The 22,120-nt window shown below is 41.2% G+C and overlaps 1 protein-coding gene across 4 annotated transcripts in view; it reads right to left on the reverse strand.

Moving 5' to 3' along the window:
• Positions 1-22,120, reverse strand: part of fras1 (Fraser extracellular matrix complex subunit 1) — a 316,636-nt gene that overhangs the window by 253,267 nt on the left and 41,249 nt on the right. The gene's annotated exons all lie outside the window — the stretch shown is intronic.

Below are 22,120 nucleotides of genomic sequence, written 5' to 3' on the forward strand. Positions count from 1 at the left end.
ACTTGGGAGCACGAGCATGAGGACTGAGTAAACAGGACAACGTTTGGAGTGGTAAGAAAAGCTACATGTTGGTATCAAACTTAAAATAATCAATGCGTTGACAATAATAGCACAAGTTTAAGGATTTTTTTTAAGGGGGGCAAAATAAATAGTACTGTAGTTTTATTTTTTTAACCTTATTTTCTTGATTTTTCTCTAGTATGTAGGATTTAACACTGAAACAAAATCCTCTACAGTAAATTCTGCATGCATACTGGGTAATTTTAATAGTGTAATACATATAAATTCATTAACTTGGTTAAAGCATGCTATTTCAGCGATGCATGGCCTTTTCAAAATAGTAAAAGTCAGCTCCACATTTGTCAGCGCACTGACGAGGGTTCAGAGGATGTTCAGGACAAGGTGAGACAAGCTTCTTTTGCCATGAAAACACAGCTCTGCAGTCTGTCCACTGCCTGTCAAAGCACAGAAATCTCACTCAGGAAGGCAGACGGACAGAAAGCTGTAATTTCTTGTGTTATCAAGCAGATGCAGACTGACAGAGCAGCTATTGGATACGCTGCCCCTGGCGAGGCATTTTGAGCTGCGCAGCAGGTGCCTGGAGGCACAACAGCAGAAGTTATGTCAAATATGTAAACAATTGGCAGGCAGAGTTAGAAGAGTCAGAGCGATGCTGGTCTTTGCAGCCTACAACTGAGGCCACAAAAACTCTCCTCCAGACTCAGAGAAAATCAATGTGAGACGGTCATCTCCACACCTAGCACAACACGAATACCCTGAACTCATCTCAAACTGTTTTGTATGCAGGGAGCTTGTTTATTGTAAAATATTGGAAAACTCCCACACGGAGTTCAATAAATTAGAGTAAAAGAATAAACCTACACAAAAACAATGGCTAATAGGAGGAAGGTGAAGGAGAAAAGCAACGAGAAAGTCAAACGTTCAATCTTGTTACCAAAGATAAAAGTAGCCCAAAACTTTATACACGAATAAATTTACCTAATTTCAACAGTTGGATACTTTGAACAGAAACTTATGTTTCTGAAGTTCTTTCATAAACGGGAAAGGTTTTAAGACCCCGGCAATAATCAGAAACTGCAGGCACCACATTGTTCTTTTTAATCTACACAAGCAGATTTTTGAGCTTTTTGAAAAGGCTCAGCTTGCACAGCACTGGCTCTTCCTGTTCATAAGTCTATAGTAATCCTGAGTTCGGACTTTCTCTGCCCTGGGTCCACGTTGACTAGTTTCTGAGTTTAAGAGAGAAAAACTAAAAGCTTCTTATGCAACGTTAATCGATTCATCTGCTGAGATCTGAACAGATTCTAGTCATGGCTCTCTGACTCTTTCTTCTTCTGTCCCAGCCCAGTGCCTCAAAAGGAAATTTATCTTTGGATTCCAGCTCCCGAGTTTTGGATAAATCACTCACCCTCCTGCCACGTGTCACTTTCTGATGACCACTCATTTTTCTTGGGTCCTGGAGTACATGGCAATTTGTTTTGTGCTCTCTCCCTTTCCAAAAAAAAAAAAAAGAAAACATTCCTTAAACTTGTCTGACAAAACCAGATTCATCAACTCAACACTCTCCCGAACAAGCGTCTCCGTGCTGTACATCACTTCTTAAAACCTCACAGCTCTGCAAGCATGTATGCGTAGGAGACAGAGATCCGGCTCACGGAGAAAATCCCAGCTCTCGACCCCAGGCGGGTGTCGCCATAACCAAGCTGACGAGCTGAGATTTGTCTTTCTTTCACGAAAACCACCTCCTCATAAAAAGGGGGGGAAAAAGCATTCGCATTGGGAAAAAGAGCTCTGAGGGTGTAAAGTCTCTTTCAACTTCAGCTGAGGAATAAATTGGGCCTTTAGATGAGCAGAACGGCCTTGAATGTGAAAAGATGAAAAAAGAAAAAAAAAATATCAAAGAGTCGAGGGGATGTTTTTATATGGCAGGATGTGGTGAAGTTCAGGGACAAAGGAGGATGATATCAGTGCCTTTTCTCATGTTCTTTATAGGAATTTACTTTTCCACATCGCCATCACACTTACAGTTTAAGGAGGCGGCCGGGGCGTTTTTAAAGTGGTGATGTAATCGACTTTTAATTTATGCAAATATAATCATGACCACAATATACTTATAAAAGAAAACAAAGAACCTCCTTTCAACTTACCCACAGGGAGAAGCCACAGCAGGTAGATCCACATATTTCATCTGGCAGTGTTTATGCCGAACGCCCTTCCTGATGCAACCCTAAAGGGATCGAACCAGCGTACTGTATACTTAGGGTCGATATAATGTGTAAGTATCCACAGCAGGTGGGGCCCCAAATAGAGTCTTTTTCAGAGTACAACAAAGTTTAATCCCGAGCTGTTTTCATGCTTCGAGCAAGAAGTGAATTTTTAATTCTGTTTTCTTTGACCTTTGGACTGTTTCTGCAGACGCTGACAGCCAACGGGTTTACAGATTGACAGGAAGACGGTTTGCTCAGACAGGAAGCACTGACAGCTGTGTGACAGCTGAGACAGACAGATCTCAAAACTGACAACAAACCATTGCTTGTGTCCTCCACACCTCCTGTTTTCTGAGTCCACAGACTGCAGATGCATGTTTGCTTCAGTTTCATGCACTGGTTGCATTTTTTTGCAGATGTGTTTGCTTTCATATTGCAACAAACCTACAATAATAATAATAATAATAATAATGGATTGGATTTATATAGCGCTTTTCAAGGCACCCAAAGCACTTTACAATGCCACTATTCATTCACTCTCACATTCACACACTGGTGGAGGCAAGCTACAGTTGTAGCCACAGCTGCCCTGAGGCGCACTGACAGAAGCGAGGCTGCCATATCGCGCCATCGGCCCCTCTGGCCAACACCAGTAGGCGGTAGGGTAAAGTGTCTTGCCCAAGGACACAACGACCAGGACAGAGAGCCCGGGGATCGAACCAGCGACCTTCCGGTTACAGATGCGCTTCCCAACCCCCTGAGCCACGATCGCCCTACAGACCTATATCACTGTGCGACAAAATATCTGATATAAATTTGTTCAATCATCTTTTCCAGTTGTGGACTTGAGAGGAGTTTCTAGTGTGCTCCATCAAAGTCCTGTTTCTACTGTGCACTGGTGACGCATGGTGAGCTGAGCTGGTGTAGCCAAATAAATCCTTCTTCTGGGTTCTGTTCGGGTTCTGTCTCTCTCAGACAGAAGCTGACGTTTGATGCCTCTGCAAATACAAAGTCTGCGACGGAGTCACAGATGTGCTGAAAGTAGTGCGGCGTGAACGAGAAGAACAAATTACACTTAATTATAGGTGGAGTTGTGTAACGTTCACCTTGTATGGTGCTTTAACAAGGATCAAGGCAAGCCTGCTTCAATGTTTTAAATGTATTTAACCTTCAAAGTTCTGCTCATACTGAGACAATCTTAGGAAAGAAAGCAACACTTATAAATACCAACTTCAACACAACTTCTGTAGGAAATCATTAGCAGACTTCCATTAACCTCTTTGCTGACATCACCTCTTTGCCTTTCCTGAAGCGGAAAAACATCTTAAGTTTTTATTGGTCCTTTACTCTCATATGATCTGACATCGAATGAAAACTGCAAACACAGCTCCATTTGCTGATTCACAAGTAGTGCACTTCCTGCTTTAAATGATAATCTCTGAGCTGAACCTGAGGTTTAATAACATTAAATGCAGAATGTTGGCCTCTTGAGGCCAAACGTCCGTTTAGTTATGCCTGATCGGTTTACTGTAATTACACTAACATCCCAAATCTGACGAGGTAATGATTTATTGATGCCGAAAAGCTCAATACTTCAGCCAGGCCTGAAAGGAACTCCTGACCTCAACCTTCCCCTCAGGTTCATCTGTGCATGACATGCAACAGAAAGAGGAAGGGAGGAGGAGGAGGAAGGGTAGATGGAGGAAGAGGGGACCTGACCTCCTCTGAACTCAGTGCACAAACAGCACACGGGCAGGTGTTCCTTTATGGAGGGACGTGACATTCGCACAGGCTGAGTAACGATTCTATAATTAACACTGACTAAAATAACAAGTACATTTTAATTTAGAGACAATTTTCACGTTTATCTTGTCTCTTGGTGGCAGCAGTTTCTATTCAGATTCACATTTTGGGATGACAACACATCAAATACAGATTTGCATTTACATAATCATTTATGTAAATGCACATTATTTACACCGCATTGTGTATCGAGCCTAATCTCTGAACTCCGCGCTCCTTATGAGGACTCAACAAGGTAAGCACGCACACGGTGGAGAGCGATCAAATAATCTTCCCTCAAAACATGACATAAGTCGAGTCAGAGCTTTTAAAAAGCCAAAGCCAAATGAACAGTTGCAGAAATTTCAGGTGATCCGTGTGTCACGAGGCATTTAGTACAAACAGCGAGCTGACAACTGAAGGCTTAAGTACAAAGCCAGAAAAGGATACACTGGATTGGAGTAAGAAGCTATTTAAATGAAGGCTTTGATACAAGATTGCAGTTTTTCTCTTTTATCCTGCTCTCTGTCTTTAGTTTCATTTATTCCTCATTCTTCTGCTTCATCCTGAAATTCCAAAACTGCGAATCCGAAAAACTGGAGACAAGAAAATATAATCTTCCCTGTGAGCATTTTAATACCTGAATGGAATTTTAAATGCTCAGCTTATTTGGTAAATCAGGCAACAAAATATCAGCCATTCTCTCAGATATACTGAGCGTCTGTAAAAAAAAAAATAAAAAATAGAAAAAAAAAATCATTTGTTGCATCAGTCATTAGTGAAATTACATATTTTCTTTTGGTCTTTAAGGCCAATATCAACACATAATCCAGATTTTTAAATCAAATATTTAGTTTTATCTTCTGTACTGCAGTACTCGGATGCATGATGCAAATTCAGAAATCCAACATGAGAATGGAAATACAGAAAAAAATCATGCCAGAGGCAGTCATGAATCTGAAAGTCAGCCACACACATCATTTCCTGCTGGCAGAAAGAGAGGCTGCAGTGCTGGATATTCCTTTGCTGTTTGTTGCAGTGCTTTCACCACATTTTACATTTTCTCTACCAGAAGGAGGGGTGGCTGAAATAGCAGCAGCGATGACCTCTCTGTGGGACCAAAGAGCAGGACAGGTGGGAGGAAGCAACCGAGCGTGTCGGCACAAATCATCTGCACGCCAAGGGCTACCTGAGAGGTGACTGCGCCACGTTTCTCAGGGTCAGCAAGACCGCAGAGCCGGCAGTACAAATGTGACAGACAGTCAAGAGGAGTTTTAATCTCAGGTTGATCAAGATATAAATCGCTGATAAATATGAGGCTGATTCGTACAAGGAAGAAACTGACCAGAACCTTGTTTCCAACCAAAAGAGCAGTTCTATATGTGCAATTTGCAAATGTGGGATAAGTTTTGGAATATACGATTCTCCCAAAGTCTCATATTTTGTACATTTTAACATTTAGATTGTGGTTTACACAAAACTCAACTCTAAGCCTAGACAGAGCTCCAGCAATCAGGTGATGTGAACAAATCAACGTCCACCAGTAGATGTAGCCTTGGTAAGTATATGTGGCAAACATTCTGACCCTTTTTTCAATTAACTTATGTTTTCCACAGTATTTTATGTTAAAGTTGAACCTCAGTGTCATGAAGTTGCCTCTCCAGTGAGGCCACAGCAATCCCTGTTCTGTTCTTCACAAGGCTGCAGAAATAAGGACTCAGCTGCAGTCCGGAGCAATGGAGTTGGACTCCATCTGTGGGAGGAGAGGCTCACAGGAGAGGCAGAAGGGTGTAAAAGTCAGTTTCTCACAACATAACTTTACATTAACCTTCTCAAGGCAGGCGTTGCTGATTTGCAACAGTTAAAAACTAACAACCTGATTACCCCACATACATATTTTATGAGTTTTTGTTAGTCAGGAGTACCACTGCAGGACTTGGTTGTTTAATTTGAGCCTGAGAGGGTTAAAAGATTTGCAGGGAGAATAGTGAGGCTACTTTGAGCGACTCCCATATTCACGAGGGAGTAAAGTGCCTTGAGGCGACTGTATAAATAAAATTGAATTGAGTGGCTCCACGTAACTGATCTGACAGATTTTTATGCCATATGCTTTTCCTGACAACCCCTGTGTTTCCTTAGGACTGAGCTAGGGTTCTTTGACTTGTTAGGTAAATGTGTAAACCACCACACTATGGAACCACTAAAAACTCATATAATTTACTTGGGTGTAGTTTACACTTTCCTAACAAGCAAAAGCTGCCCAGTTCAGTCCCAGGAGAGGACACAGATCCCTGTGGTTTTGCATCGGGAAGTTTATCCATTGTTAAAATCTGCCAAATCAAACAAGCAGAGCTGCTCTAGGAGCAGCAGAAAGTAGCTTTCTATTTAGTTGTGCGTTCACTTTTTCTGCTTGTTTACACATGAACAAATACGCTTAAATAGAAGTTGGACCTGTGGGGGAATACCGCCCCGGTGCATGGGCCCTTACAGTTTGACCCCTCCAACAAAAACCAGATGACAACTACAAGAGCTATTCTGCCAAAACAGCCTCAGGCATTTTCATCTTTTTTTACTCTGCACATTTTTGCACTCACGGCCGTCCCTGGAGAAAAAACCTCCCACTGTTCCAGGTGGCATTTGGCCTCTAGCTGCCAGGCATGACTGTAACTGACTACAAGTGTCAAAGTAAAGCAGGGCTCCTGTGCTCTGCAAATCTGTGAAACAAAGGTTAAAAATCTCCTCCATCTGGCAATGCTCAGGACAAACTCAGGGCATCCCTGCAAAGCAGCAACATGTTGCAGCAGCCTTCATATCATCCCCATCAGCGAAGGGCAAAGCTTCACCAGAAGCTGAACTGTCGACCGCAGGGAGAGGGAGGGTGGGGAACCACGGATTTACGATCGTGTTTGGGAAGTAATTATAGTCAAGTGTAAGCCCACTAGGCACAAGGTGAGGGTTCAAAGATGATATTTAGTATGTGAGAGGCTTGAGCCTGTGAAGGCCAAACAGCTCTTTCACAGCGCCATGAAATACAAAAACAAACCAAGGTGTGCGGCTGACAGTTGCTGGACAACAGCCCGGCTCATTACAGCGACCTGCTGTGTGTGAGAAGTACAGGCGTAAAATAAAAAGACTGAAAGAAGATGGCTTTCCAGTCCTCTATGCTCATTCTTGGACTCCACTAGTGTAGCTCTGCATGACACACAGTTCAAACTAATCCATATTTGACCTCAGCCTTGGAGCAGCTTCTCTATTTGTCACTGCCACAGCTGTGTTGAGATGACCATGTTGGGGATACCGACTCTCAGTAATATCATCTAGACTATGATGAAGAGCAGAAACATTTCAAAAACTGAATGCTGAAGCAGTCTGAACCCTTAGTATTTGGCTCACAGGGATTATTTCCACATACACCGAACACTTCAAAATTTCGATTTAGTTTTAGTCATAGTCTTTTACTAAAACGTCCTTTTAGTCATAATTTATGCCTCTAAATCTTTTCGTTTTCGTCAACTAAATATCATAAGATTATCATAGACTAAATCTAATGTTGATTCAGTTGACAAACTTATAAAGTGTAAAAATGTTGTTGGTTACACATGGTTTACAAAGTGTCTTTTTTCCATATAGGTGTCCACATGTCTACTCTCTTCTTCCAAAGCGTTTTCATGAAAAACAGGAAGCGTTGGAGATCGTTGTACCTTCTTCCCAGTTGCAAATGAAATGTGCCCGTCTATGTCATGGTTCATTGTGAGGTTTTCCTGATTTCTTTGAAAAATGTTACTTTTTTTCATTTAGTTTAGTCCTTGGTTTTCATGTTTAGTTAATAATACTCTTAGTCCTTATTTTCCTGTGTTATTTTCTGATTCTACCATGTCTTCCGTGTCGCGTCGTTGTTGTGTTGTGCTTTCATGTACGCTCTCTTGTCTGCCTTTCCTCCTGTGTCAAGTTCATGTGCAAGTCCACATCTCACGGTGTTTCCTGTTTTATTTTGACAGCCTCGGGTCCATGTTCAGGTGTGTTCAGTTTTCCTTCCCCTGTGTTCATTTGGTTCAGCTGTGTTCCCCAGGTGTTGCCACTCCCCTCGTCTCCACTCTATGTCATTCGTTGTCAGGCTGTCTGTTGTATTCACGTCAAGTTCCCTAGCTTACATCCCGCGACGCAGGGTCCGCTACCTTGCATGCCTTCCTCCACTTCTTCCTATCAAGGGCGTCTTCTGGTGCAAGTTCCCTAGCTTACATGCTCCCTGGTTTCCATATTCTGGTAATCCTGTGTTTAGGTTTTCATCATATTCTTTCAATGTTCTTTGTCCCTTGAATTTAGTATATAGTTTTTCCCAGTGTAGCCCTAGTTAAGTTTTGCATTATCTTACTTGTGTGTGTTATTTTTTCCCGCTTAACAAACCATTCGCTTTTTGTTTAAACCCTGCCCCTGTCTCGAGTGTCTGCATTTGGGTCTGTTAAAAGAAATATAAGGTCTGCCGCTGCAGCACCTTTGACAGTCTAACCCAACTGCACAAGGACATTACATCTGACCGTCCCGCCTTTCTGCAGAACATATTTTGCTCTGATTCGTCTCTCCAAATTAGTTTTTGTTTTTAATTTGTTGACAAAAGTGCCAATACATTTTAGTTCATCAGAGTTTTTGACCCCCTAGTTTGTATTTATTAATGGTCAAATAATTAGCCAATCATATAACAACAACTCATTGCCTTAAGTCAAGTAGACATGCTCAAGATGACCTGCTGAAGTTCAAATATTATATGTGGCACGGTTGTTGGTAAAACGATCTAATGATGAAATTTTCATTCACATCTCTATAGTTTACAAAGAATGGTCAGAGAAACAGGAAATGTTGTTGCTGACCACGTTCATCTGTTTATGCCCACAACGTACCCGTTTTCTCATGGCTGCTTCCAGGAGAATAACATGTAGTGTCCTAAAGCTCAGATCATCTCTAACTGGTTTCTTATGAGTTCACTGTACACATATGGCCTCCACAGTCTCCACATCTCAATCCAACAATGTGCAAAACATCCTTACAGCTCGCTTTTTTAAAAACTTCCCTGTGCACTGGTCATTACATCTCACCCATTTAACTGTGGATTTAATTTAATAATAATGTAAAAACAAGCTTGAAACATTTTGACTGAGAAAATAATTGGCAAACAATTAATAGGACCACAAACTAGAGCTGTTTGGAGATTTTCATGGCCAAATAACGCACAAAAATATAACTCGCATCCTTAATTTATGGCTACTACTACTACTGTTAAAAATGATAAACATAAACATTTCAAATAGTCATGTTGTATAGCAGCACCTTTCCATTATGTATATGGAGGATTTTACATTAAAGCAACAAACACCCCGAGCACAAAACCTAATTGACCCTGTGCACGAGAAAATGCTAACTTCCTGGTTTGAGACCGGATGTGGGGTTGTACATTTCCGGTAGCTTTACTTTGCGGTCAATCGCTACTGCGAAGATATACTCCAAAATCATGTCCAAAACTCGAAAACGGAAAGATCGCGTTAAGTTACAAAGAGCAGAAGGTGGGAACACTCACTGCTGTTGTGTCATAAAAAATCTAATGATCAATTTTGACGTTTAAAGAGTTTAGATCGATCAGTTGTTTACATCACTCAACACAAGCAGAACTGCATCACTGCAGCAGAAGACACATCGTCCACATTCAGAAGCACATCTCTGTATAGTGACTGGTCTTATGATTTAAACAGGCAAATGTTCAGCATTCAAACTACAGGTGAAGAATAGTAAAACCAGATGTTTCCCGTTATGTCGATTGCTGGTAAGGGTTTCTATACATTAGTATTTACGAAGGGTATGTTGTGACTTACCTTCAAAATTACAGCGGTCCCTCGCTAATAATGCGGTTCACCTTTCACCTCGCTGTTTCACAGATTTTTTTAGTGCAAGTTTGCACTTTTTTTTTTACGTCACATTGTGTCCTGCGTCCTGATCGCTGCAGACGATCTCCTCCGTGACGTCTCTCCTGTACAGTACAGAATCGCTGCATCAATCGCTAGCAGTGTGACTCTGAAGTGCAGTACTGTATGTCCACGATGTCCACCAAACGTTTTGCACCGTCAAAAAATAAAATTGGCTACTTGATTTCACCTAACGCTGGTTATTTTTAGAACATAACACCCGCGATAAACGAGGGACAGCTGAGAAATATAACATTTGAATCCCTTTTCTCTTTTGCTCTGAGGCACGGGGAAAAAATATCGACAAGTCGATGAACATCATTTACAGACATATTGGGTAAATGCCCAAGACATCTATAGAAATGTAAATCGCCGCTTGATTAATTCATTTCCTTAACTTGTTTTGGACCGTAAACAGGGCGTGAATAGGACACCGGAAACAAAGCTCGCCACAGGAGTTTCCGCACCGGAAGTAGCATATGCTAACGTTCACATAGTCAATTAACAAAGAACAAGACTGCAGCTCGGCCAGTAATTATGTAGCAACGGTGCAAGGTAATGACATGATTTCAGATTTTAGCTCCCAATTAGACCTCCTGCTTGCTCTGACTAAATGAATTTTGTGTCAAAACCTACAGTCATAACCTTCAGCAGAAACATTACGCGATGAACCAAAATCAAAGCCGGGTCATTGATATCCGCTTAGACGGGACCGAGTTTGCACAAATCCCTTCCTCTGCTTGCTTCCTCTCGCCGTCCCTCCCGGGACGGATGAGGGTGGGTGGGGGTGAATGGACTCCAAAGTCGACGTTGTGCTGTGGATGTAAACAAAGTGAATTCCTGCTGTCGATCAGTTCAAGTTCAAAGCCTCCTTACAAAGCCGGAGCCTTGGGATCAGCCACCCTTGAATTCCATTATGCTGCTGTGTATGTGTGTGTATGCAGGCAGAAATTGGGAAGGTGTGTGATGGTGTTGGGGTTTGATACAGAGGCTGTATCCCACTGTAACGAAGATTCTGGTTGATTTCCACAAGCAGACCAGACACTGTAAACCTCTTGCAGGGTCTGCAGAGTCACTCTGAAGCCAACTGGGGAACAAATGAGGCCGGACAAAGGCATGTTTTTGGAAGCTGTCTGGTCTCTTTGGAAGCGCTGGGAAGACTCCCACAGCACAAAGACCACATTCATGCTCTGTGCACTACAACAGTCAGGGTTTTTTTTGTCTTTTTTTGATGGCGCTCATCCATAAACATCCTTTTGTCCTCCAGCTGAGCAATGAAAACAAGGTGAAACGAAAGAGTGTCATCTTCGACTGTGCCGGGCCTGATGTTGCTGATTCTTTGGACAGAAGAGCAGCTGGTGCTTGGATCAGAGCCGAACTCAATCACATTACTGTCATCCCGAGAAGAATCGGTGTTAACGACACACACCGATAACTTTCCTAATGAGAGTCTCGAGGTTCATACAACCTAAGAGAAGAAAAAGCTGTTTTATACTACCAGGGAATTTTGAAATAGCCGTGTACTTTGATTTTTATGGTTTGGTTGTCAAACATTAAAACAAAAGAGTCTGAAGTGTATGGAGCTAATGGAAACTCACTAATGTAAGCCATCTTCTACAAACTGTATGCAAATTTTGGCAATGCCAGCAACTTTGTAAAGCATGCTTTTATCCCTTGCAACACTTGTCTCGCGTAAAATGCTTTGTCACCTATGCACTTTGCATTTGCACAGCACATCAGCTCAAAGCATCCCTAGTTGTACCAACTATTCAGCGATAATGTAAAAGGTAATGCTTTTTTAAATTGAAAAAGAGATGTTACCAATTATTGAATGACGTACACTGCAGTTTTAGCAAACAAATCTTAAAATCTTACACCTTGACACCAGACTTTTTGTTTTCATAGATTAATGCATTCTGAGACTCTTAAAGCTACTTAAGGATCTGCTTGAACCTTGCAAAGCTCAGCTGTGCCTCAAATACTATAATGTACATATATGACTGAGCAAACACAAACCAAGGCTTTTCATTCATATTTAATCATTTAAAAATATGAGAAAATATAAATGGCAGTGAAAATTCTACTTTGGTGAAGAACAAACAAAGGAAAGAACAAATAAATGGGTAAAGATTGGGGGAAGGAAGAATGAGGAAACAGAAGACATACGCAAAGAACAAAAGCAGAAAAGGAAATGAAAGGAATAAAACATGAATGATGGAGCAGACTTTAAATAAAAGGAAAGAAGACAGGAACAGACAGAAAAAAGGAAAACAGGCTGTGTCGAAATAAAGAACTGTTATAAAAGGGAAAAGGAAAAAAATGAAGCAGGGAGTGAAAGAAGGAAAGATTTAGGGTCTTATGTTAAAATATAATCTGAATCTGTAGACATAACAGATTGAAATTTAAGGCTTCACGGAGCGTTGACTGTGTGCCTCCTTTAACTCTGAATCAACTCTATTTCAAGTTGCCGTTAAGAATCACTGCAGTTCATTTTCCTGCAGGCCCTTTCTGACTTCTGTGCTTTAAAGCTGTATCTGTGGTGCTCCAGTGGATCCATCTGGACATCAGAACCTCAGATAAAATGTCCATTTCCCTCCTCTGACTTTCACTGTCAGTGCACCCCTGTCCTCGCTAACACACTGTTGATGTACAGCTCTAATGGAGCGCCATTGTTCTAGTCTGACGTAGTTTGTGAAGGTCACCCTCGACTTATTCAGGAGCTCTGACAGTTTTAGCTGTGAGTCCTTGTCAGCCCGCAGAGACACGGTCACACTGGAGAGACGCAAAGACAAAAATCCTCCGCAGGGCTGTGCTCTTAAATATATAGGAGTGGTTTCAAAGCCAAGGACAGTGCAGAGTGTAAACAAAAACACATTGTGCGCACGCTTCAGCAAAAGTCCTTCCGTCAGATGTAAATATTTTATCTAGTCTACAGATGTTTGTTCATCATTTACTCTCCTTATCACTGTGTACTCCTCTTTACAGGTACTTTTCTTCAGTGAATCCCCCTTCACTTAAGGTCTTTCACCATTTTCATTAGTCTTTTCCTTTTCTTGCCCTTACTTTCCTTTTGTTTTGTCTCTTTTTGTTCACGTCTTTACTCTCTTTGAAAACAAGTCTTCTTGTCCTTCCTTCCAAATATGTATTTATTGTTATTTATTTCATCTTTATCTTCCTATCTTTGTCTTTTATTTATTTTGGAGAGAAATAAAAGAAGGAGAGATATAGTCTCTGTAATGTGTCCTGGGTCTGCACGGGGCCTCCATCAGGTGGGACATGCCCAAAACATCTCAAATGGTAAATGGACTGGTTCTTTATATAACAGTTTTCTACTCTACCCAAGCACTCAAAGCACTTTATACATCATCCCTCATTCACCCATTAACACAAGCACTTTTTTATGCTTAAGTGCTTTCTGTCTAACATGTCTCACACGCACTGATATCTCAATAGATGCATCAGAGGGAGCAACTTGGGGTTAGTATCTTGCCCAAGGGGATGCAAATTGGAGCAGCCAGTGATTGAACTACATGCCTTCCAAGTAGCTGATGACCTGCTCTACCTCCTGAGCTACAGCCATCCCACAACAAGTACAGATGATCTCTTGGCTGCACCTAGAAATTCTGTCCATAAAAATTATGAGCAGAATCACTGACAAAGGGGGCCATGGCACAGTCCAACACCCACCCAGTGTAAAAGGCTCTGACTGCGCACCGGCCCTGCAAACGAAGCTTTCACTACAACTGCACAGGGACCAAATGGCTCATAGCGAGTCACACATTCAGTACCCGGAAAAAATCTGCCCCTTTCAGCGACATATCTACGACTAGCACCATCATCATTATCAGCACTGACAACATATCCTCCTCTCGGCCGTAAATTGGTTGGTACATTCTGCCCTCAACTTTCTGACTGTTAAAAGCACACCATCTGGGTGGTGCGCTTCATGTAGCCATACTTGATGATGCGAGCACTCTCAAAATAGCAGGCTGAAGAATGGAGGTACGTGATCCGACTCGACCTTCTTGAAATTTCATTTTAACACTAGATGATGCTGCAATAAGCAAAAACCTGTTTTTATTTCCCAGCAGTCCTTGCAGCCATGCAGTTGACAAGTTTGAGTTGCTATGGCGACTGTATCTTACCAAACTTGCCTTCTTGTGGCTGTTTGGAGCTGTGTTTTTATAATTAGTTCTTTATTTAACATACCTGTTGGAACAAAAAAAAGCTTCTTCTATTGAACTCACACCTTGAATGAAAGCATGACTAAGTGCTCAGAGGATCTGAGTCCGTCTTCCACCATTGTCACAACACAAATTACACCACAACTCTCTGCTTTTGTGCCTTTTTTTTTTTTTAGACATAAACGCATCGACAAGAAAAAGAGCATCATTACAAAAAGGCAATCTCAGGTAACAGATGGAAGAGGAGCAGAGTCGTGTCTGATAAGGACAAAATGGATGTGTGGGGTCTTTTCGTCTGGCAGCATCTCCCCCTCTCGCCTACTGTCATCCCAGCCTTCACAAGAGCACAGCATAGGAAGAAAAGCTCCTCCTGCCTCATTCACTTGCTTTTAGGCACACATAAAATGCAGTTGAAGCCCAACAACAATGCCCCTCCAATCCCCCGCCCTCCCAGTGCTGCTATCCAGGTCTCCTGTTGGGGCTCGGGTCTGGTTGACTTCCTAAATCCTTCCCTCCCTGCATGGGGCTTGGGTAAGAAGAGAGAGCAAAACCAGTGAAGTGCTATAGTTCAGGCTCACAGCTTGTTAGCTTTCCCTCCTTTCTTCCTTCCCTTTCTTTTCTTTCCTTCAATCCATTTAGCCATCCTTTCTCTTCCACTTATGCTTATAAGGTCACAGGGGGCCGCAACCTATCCCAGCTACGATAGGGCGAGAGGCGAGGTACACCCTGGACAGGTTGTCAATGTGACACCGGGTTAACAGAGAGACAGACAACCACCTCACACCAATTTAGAAAACCCCACTACCCCAGTGGGGTTAGTGGTCTTCGTTTCTTTTCTGCTATTTATCCTTCTCTCCTCAGCCAATCTGAAAAAATGAAAATTCCAAACTAGCTACAACTATTTAAATTTGACCTGTTAGCTTCACAACTTTCTATTTATTGACTTCTTTTACATTTTCACCTTATGATATTTGTATTATTTTTCCAATTTTAAACTCTGTGAGAGAAAACACAGAATAACTAAAGATACAGAAATAATAAATGGTTTGTTTCACAACATTTTAACGAATTCCTTTATGTATGAAGCTAGAGAGAAGCATGGATAGTTCAACTTGGTATTAACAGAAAGGCGCAACAGCCTTGAATTTAGTCTCTTGAAGCTTGTGTGAAATACTTGTCTGCCAACACCAAACACTAATTTATACATTGGGTGGTGTTTAATTTGCACGGAAGCACAGACAGGAGAGGAGCTGGAGATTGTCCATAGACCCAGGAGGAAACTGCTGGAGGACACATAACCTTTTTCTCTATATTTACTTAATGATAATAGAAAGGAATGCTCCCCTATTTAAAGACATTACAAAGAGCCATGAAATTATGTTAAGATTTTTTGTTTTGAAAAATATATTTCTTCTTTTATTTCCCCAGCACCTGTTAGTACACTAGCACAACCTCCACCAGAAGTTCACAGTAATCTACCTATAAGCTGGATTGGTGCTGTAGTTATTGCAATAAAACATATGCTATTGTACAATAAAGCTAGTCTACAAAAACCATACCAATTCATTCCAGAGATGTCAAATAGTTCCCTGTGAATTTCGAATGTCCGTTCCCTTAATTAGAGAGTTTTATGTAAGTTAAACAGCATCCCCTGCTTCCAGTCTTAATATTAAACTTCAGTTTAGGGCTGGGCGATATGGCCTAAAATCCATATCACGGTATAATTTGAAGCATGTGCGGTAACGATATATATCGTGATATATTCTTTTCTTCTGTATAACCTATTTTACACACTATAAGGCATACTTAAAATCCTTTAATTTTCTCAAAAATCGACAGTGTGCCTTATGTATGAATTCTGGTTGTGCTTAATCACCTCGAACTGATTTTATGTGTTACACGGCGCGCAGAAATCTGTCAAAAATGTTTTAGTACGACTTTGGAGAGCTATGAAGGCGCACCGTTTGATGGATTTCCGGAACATTATGACTGCTGTAGTCAGGAGCCTCGCGGAGTAATCCAAAACTGGGTCCAAAACTCCCTCTGCTTCAGGTCCCAAAGTCAAACAAACACTGCAGGATCACTGAGAGTTAAAAACTGTCTCAATTCTTTCATCTTTAATAAAATGATCAGCGTTGCTGCTTTACCAGGTGTAACAATTAAGTTTAACATCCAGGCATCCATGAAAACAGAATTTATTACATTTAATGGCATTGGAAGTTAGCAGGAAGTTAGCAGAAGTTAGCTCGCTAGTTTCTACCTAAACATGATATAGCATGGTCTGACAGAGAGATTTCTGAAAAACTGTAAACGTACAGCTCTGCTATCACTTCCAACATAAATGAAGACAGAAAACTAATCAGCAGTGATGTTTGTAAAGTTACTGAAGTTGGGCTAGCTGGTATATAATGATGTGCTACGTGATCGCAAGCAAAACAGCTACGTTAGCATAACATTAGCACAGTGAAGCTGAAGGATGAACGCAAACTTTTTTCCACTCTATAAAAGTTAACGTGAGGGTTTCTAGTGGTTAGGGACAAATGTAAACTTATGGCAGGATGCTGTAAACCAGGGGTGGGCAATTCCAGGCCCTGAGGGCCGGTGTCCTGCAGGTTTTAGATCTCACCTTGGGTCAACACACCTGAATCACATGATTAGTTCGTTACCAGGCCTCTGGAGAACTTCAGGACATGTTGAGGAGCTAATTTAGCCATTTAAATCAGCTGTGTTGGTTCAAGGACATCTAAAACCTGCAGGGAAACTGGCCCTCGGGGCCTGGAATTGCCCACCCCTGCTGTAAACGGACCAAACTTCAGTCAGGAGAACAACTGAGATAATCCATCCACAATATGAGGTTAGTCATTAATATACTGCAACAACATGGGAATAGAGCAACTGCGAGAGAATTCAGCATTAATGAATCAATGGTACGGAAGTGGAGGAATCGCAGTTTTTGGCTTTCCCCATATTTCAAAAGTGCTTCTTCTCTTTGCTTTTACTGTCGCCGGGCATAATTTGCAGATGATGTTGTTTGCAGCCACTGCAATGCTTTCGACCAATACAGGCGCAGCTTGATGACGCCATCAACATGCGCTATCGCGGTAGAGCGGTATAGTCAATCTCTACCATTGGCCAAATTTATATCGTTTCTACCGTATACCGTTTATACCGCCCACTCCTACTTCAGTTCATACCGTGTATGGCTGCATGCAGTTTTTATGACAATCAAATACTCGAGAGTAGGACGTCAGGGGTCAAAGGGTATTTAAATTTGAGCTTGGGAGTTTAATATATTTTATAATTAATTTTTCATGTGATGCAGCCCGGTGGAGCTGAGGCTGTGGACTCAACAAATCCTGCACAGTCCCTTGTTTTTCCCTTACTACTACTACTACTAATGATACTTGAAGTATCAAGTCACAGACAGAAGCTATTGGCTAAATTCAGTCAGATGTTTTTCTGTCTTTCTTTACTTCCACTCATCCTTCATTCTTCTGTTTTCTTCCTGAGTTCCTCAGGCTAAAATCAGACTGCATGACCTTTGCTTAAAATATTTTGTTCCACTGTCACACTGCTGTGCTTTAATGCAACAGAGAACCCACTTACTCAGTCCTGCAGAAATAAAAAAAAAAAAAAAACAACCCACAAATATAAAGACTGTTTTTTGGTCCTTATTAGTGTGGAGTCTTTTGTGTGAGGTTGAGCCCTAGGGAACCTTGGTGCTCATTAATGTCCCATTGACGCCAAATGCTGCAGGGCAGGGAGCTTCTGGCCGCTCAAGCCTCTTAAGGCTAATTTACAAGAGAAGTGGAAGCCTTGGGGTCATGACTGACTCATCAGAAGCCAGTCTACACCTTAAAAACTTCCTGCCCTCCAGTGCTTTGATTCTCCTGGGAGCACAGGGCTTGGAACAGGTACTGTGTAATTAAAAGCTGAATGGAAAACACCTCTAGAGAATTAGTCATCACAAAGTACATGTCTTCATTGTGGCCACACAAGTGAAAACTAATTTAGGAGTCAACGGAGATTTAAGAAGAGGACTGATTGATCTTTTAAAGAATACTATGACGAGACTGAAGTTTTAAAAGCGTTCTGCAGCTGAAATTAAAGACTGCAAGAGACTGAATCAAAGTGGTATATAATGTCACTAAAGAGAAATAAATCCCAGCACTAAGTCAGTTTTTTAAAGTTCTCAGTTTGTAAAGAAACATGAATAATTCATAATCACAGTCATGTATTTCCATATACTGCACAGCTCCAAAGATGAAGCCTTTTCTTCATCTTTTGCATTTACATTTGAAACATTTCACTGACAGAGATTCGTGGTCAGGGTGACTCTAATTGTACGAGCGAAGATTTCCGTTTCAGCTGATAATGAACAGCTACGAAGATCTCCTTTGAAGCCGGAGAATTACACGTAGCAGTGCTTATTGTTCTCTTAATACAAACAGATCATGAATAAAGTTTCCAATACCCAGTTTTTGGAACTACGAAAGATGCAAGAAACACAAAAAGCAGACGTTTCATTCCTTGTGTTTTTAAAATATCTCACACAAAATGTTATCAGCCCATTGAATGGCAGTTATCAGGTGTCTTCACTGAAATAATTATGCTTCAGACAGATCAAAGTGAATTTAATAGTAGGACAGAACTGCATCTCTATCTATTTCTAATGTCATGTTAAATCACTGCTAGTGTTATCACTGCCACTCATGGGTACCTCTGCAAACCAAGAAAATGTGAGAGACGGGTGTCCTCGATCCAAGTAGCTTTGTTGCTACAGACTAACCAAAGAAGGCAAACAAATGCAGGAAGTTGGTGTTTGATCTCTGAATCTATCGCACTAACTCAAAGCTTTCTCCAGGGGCTTCAAGTGGCATGTTGTTGTTGCTGCTTGCATATCAGTCATAGGCGGTATAAACAATGGATCCAGCTTCCAGATCAGAAAAAGGCAAAGTGCCTTAATCCTGCATTCCTTTTAAAGGTCACCAGGGGGCGATACCTGTGGTTGTGCACCCCTCATTTGTCCAGTGTATCCAGTAAACACAACAGAAACTCTCCTTAATCTGTCTTAATATAAGAAAAGGCAGTGTAATTTCAGCATCTCAGATTTTTCTACAAAATACAGAAACGCTTCTGTAATATATTAAAGAAGCTTGTCACAGTCCTTTGTGCTTAAATTGCAAGAAATACATGTTTAAATTACAGAAAAAGTTCTGGAAACTGTCCAGTAATTACTAAACTTAAAGGTTTTTAAAAAATGTTTTCTTTGTTAATCATGTATCCATTGTAAAAATAAAAAAATAAATCCCTAAAATATCTATAGTAGACGGTAAATTAGTTAATTCACAGAAAATTTTCTTTTCTTTTTTTAAACCATGTATTAATTGCAAAAATAAACAAACAAATAACAAATATGCAGTAAAAAGTCCAAAACTAGTGGGGCTTGATTTGAGTCTTTGCTGGGCCAATTCTGCACACCCGGGCCTCATGTTTGACATCCTTTATTTAACTTAACACAATCTTGGAGAGTGTTAAGTAAAACTGGTGAATGGAGAATAAGTGTACTGGTGCCCACTTTCAAAAACAAGGGTGACGTACGGAACTGTGGCAACTAGGGAGGAAATAAAGCTGATGAGCCATAACATGAAGCTATGTGAAAGAGTTGTTGAAGCAAGGTTAACAAGAAAGGTGGTGATCATTGAGCAGCTGTACGGCTTCTTGCCAAGAAGGAGCACTATAGGTGCAATGCTCGATTTGAGAGTACTGATGGAGAAGGATAGAGGAGGTCAGAAGGAGTTACGTCTTTGTAGATCAAGAGAAAGCATATGACAGGGTGCCAAGGGAGGAACTGTGGTACTGCACAAGGATGTTGAATATGGAGCTTCCAGACAAGAAGAAAAGAGGAAGCCCATAGAGAAGGCTCATGGACGTGGTGGAGGAGAACACGCAAGGGCTGGCGTGACAGAAGAGGATGCTGAGGACAGGGTGAGATGGAGGCAAATGAGTCACTGTGGGAACTCCTAAAGGAAGCAGCTGAAAGAAGAAGAAGAAGCAACAAGATATCACTTTTTTCACTCTTATTATATCTAATTTTTGGCACACGACCTTTCTACCTTAAGTTATCTTAAGTTATGCTGTTGGATGCAGTTTAGATTTTATTAAGTTTAGGTTAAAAAAAATGACAACAGCTCTCTGAAAATGAGACCCAAAGAAAGACCACATTTGTTCCTGCCAAAACAACCCCCACTCTGATGCCTCTTGTAATTAAGCCATAGAAGACAACTCTTCACTGTTCACGTGGGAACTGAACACCCAGGCTGTGCAGATCATCTGCTGTATGAAGCCACTGCAGACCTCTATGATCTAAATACTCTATGATAAAAGTTTCAGCTTCTGTATGAAATCGTCTGATATTCATTTTATATACTTCCATTTGGATCAATTTCTCACATAACACACACACACACACACACACACACACACACACACACACACACACACACACACAATCCATTTGCACACTAAAAAAAACAACTTTACAGATTTATGTCTTTCAATATATCATAATAGAAATCATGTCGAGCCACTCTGGGAGCTGCTGAACGATCCAAACTAGGCTGAATAACTGATTCTTTATGTCAGCTTTGATATGTGCTGCTGGCATGCATCAATACCTGATCAATACTTTATTAAGCTAAATCAGATGAACTGATGGTGAAGTCAACAAGCATGGGACAGATGCAGAATGCAGAGCAGATTTGGGAACAGCACCACATAAAAACAGGAGTGAACTGTACCTCTTCTCAGCTGTGCATCCAAAAGTGCACACTTTTAACAATATATATTAACAGCTATGCCAATATACTGCTCTGCACAAGCTCCCAGAGGGAAATTAATGCCTTCAAACATTGACTTTTGCCTTCAAAAGCCCAGAATCCAATAATGAGCAATTTACAAAAAATCTACATTTGCGCCATAAAAGATTTCAAGAATTATTAAACTGTTCTGTCAAAAAAATCATTTTCTTTCACCGTGGCACCTTAGGATACACGTACACGGTTCTGCTGACAATATGAAAGATGTACAATATTAACAGCCTTTTTTTGTAACCCAAATTTGCTTCTACAGAGAGAGACTGCCATAACAGTTAAGTCTGTACCATCTCCAGCTAAAACCAGTCTCCCCCCTAACCTTTAACCCTCTGATGCCTCACTAATGATCCTAATTCACCATTAGTATGACCAGAATACGTGACAAACCACCACACTTTACTCCCATAAGAAGCTTTCGGGCTGCGGTTGGAAAGCCTAATCTGACAGTTAAAGCACTACTGCTCTGTGACGAGAACCAAGCGCTGTGAAAGGAAAACAACAAGTGGCCTCCCCTTCCTCTCTCTGTGCACTCAATAAAACCCAAAGCTGCCCCATTTTCACCTGTTCCATTCAGCTGGCCTTTTGTGTGAGCATAACTGTGTCAACGCTGGCCTTCCCAGAGGTCAGAGAGGGCAGTTTCTTAATGCGAGGTGGATGTTTCAGAGCCCCAGGCTGGAAGCTGTGGTGCACAGCTGAAACGTGCCAAAAGAACAGAGAGGCAAGTCCTCCTCAGCCCAGCCGTCTGTGAGAAAAATCTGTTGATATAAGCTATAAGCCAATTCCATGTATGAGTTATACTAATGATATTTGCCTCTCTAATTTTCATGCTTACGCTAGACTTGTGCACTTATCCCAACTCAGAGCATCTGTGTTTTTAAAAGCCTTGTGCAAGTACTCCACTATTAATGAGGATAAACCTTATTTGGGTGGAACTCCAACGGGGCAGAGCTTCAACTTGCTTTGCAAAAAGTATGACATGGTTGAAAAGAAAAAAGTGATCTGACAGGAAGTTACAAAGAATGTAAAACTGACAATTCAGCACTCGGGGAGAAAAACCCAAAATAACAGGTAAAAACAGTCAGTTTATAATAATTCATTCT

Source organism: Perissodus microlepis, chromosome 12, assembly GCF_051167445.1.
Source record: "Perissodus microlepis isolate ML-2025 ecotype Zambia chromosome 12, ASM5116744v1, whole genome shotgun sequence".
Taxonomy (NCBI): Eukaryota; Metazoa; Chordata; class Actinopteri; order Cichliformes; family Cichlidae; genus Perissodus; species Perissodus microlepis.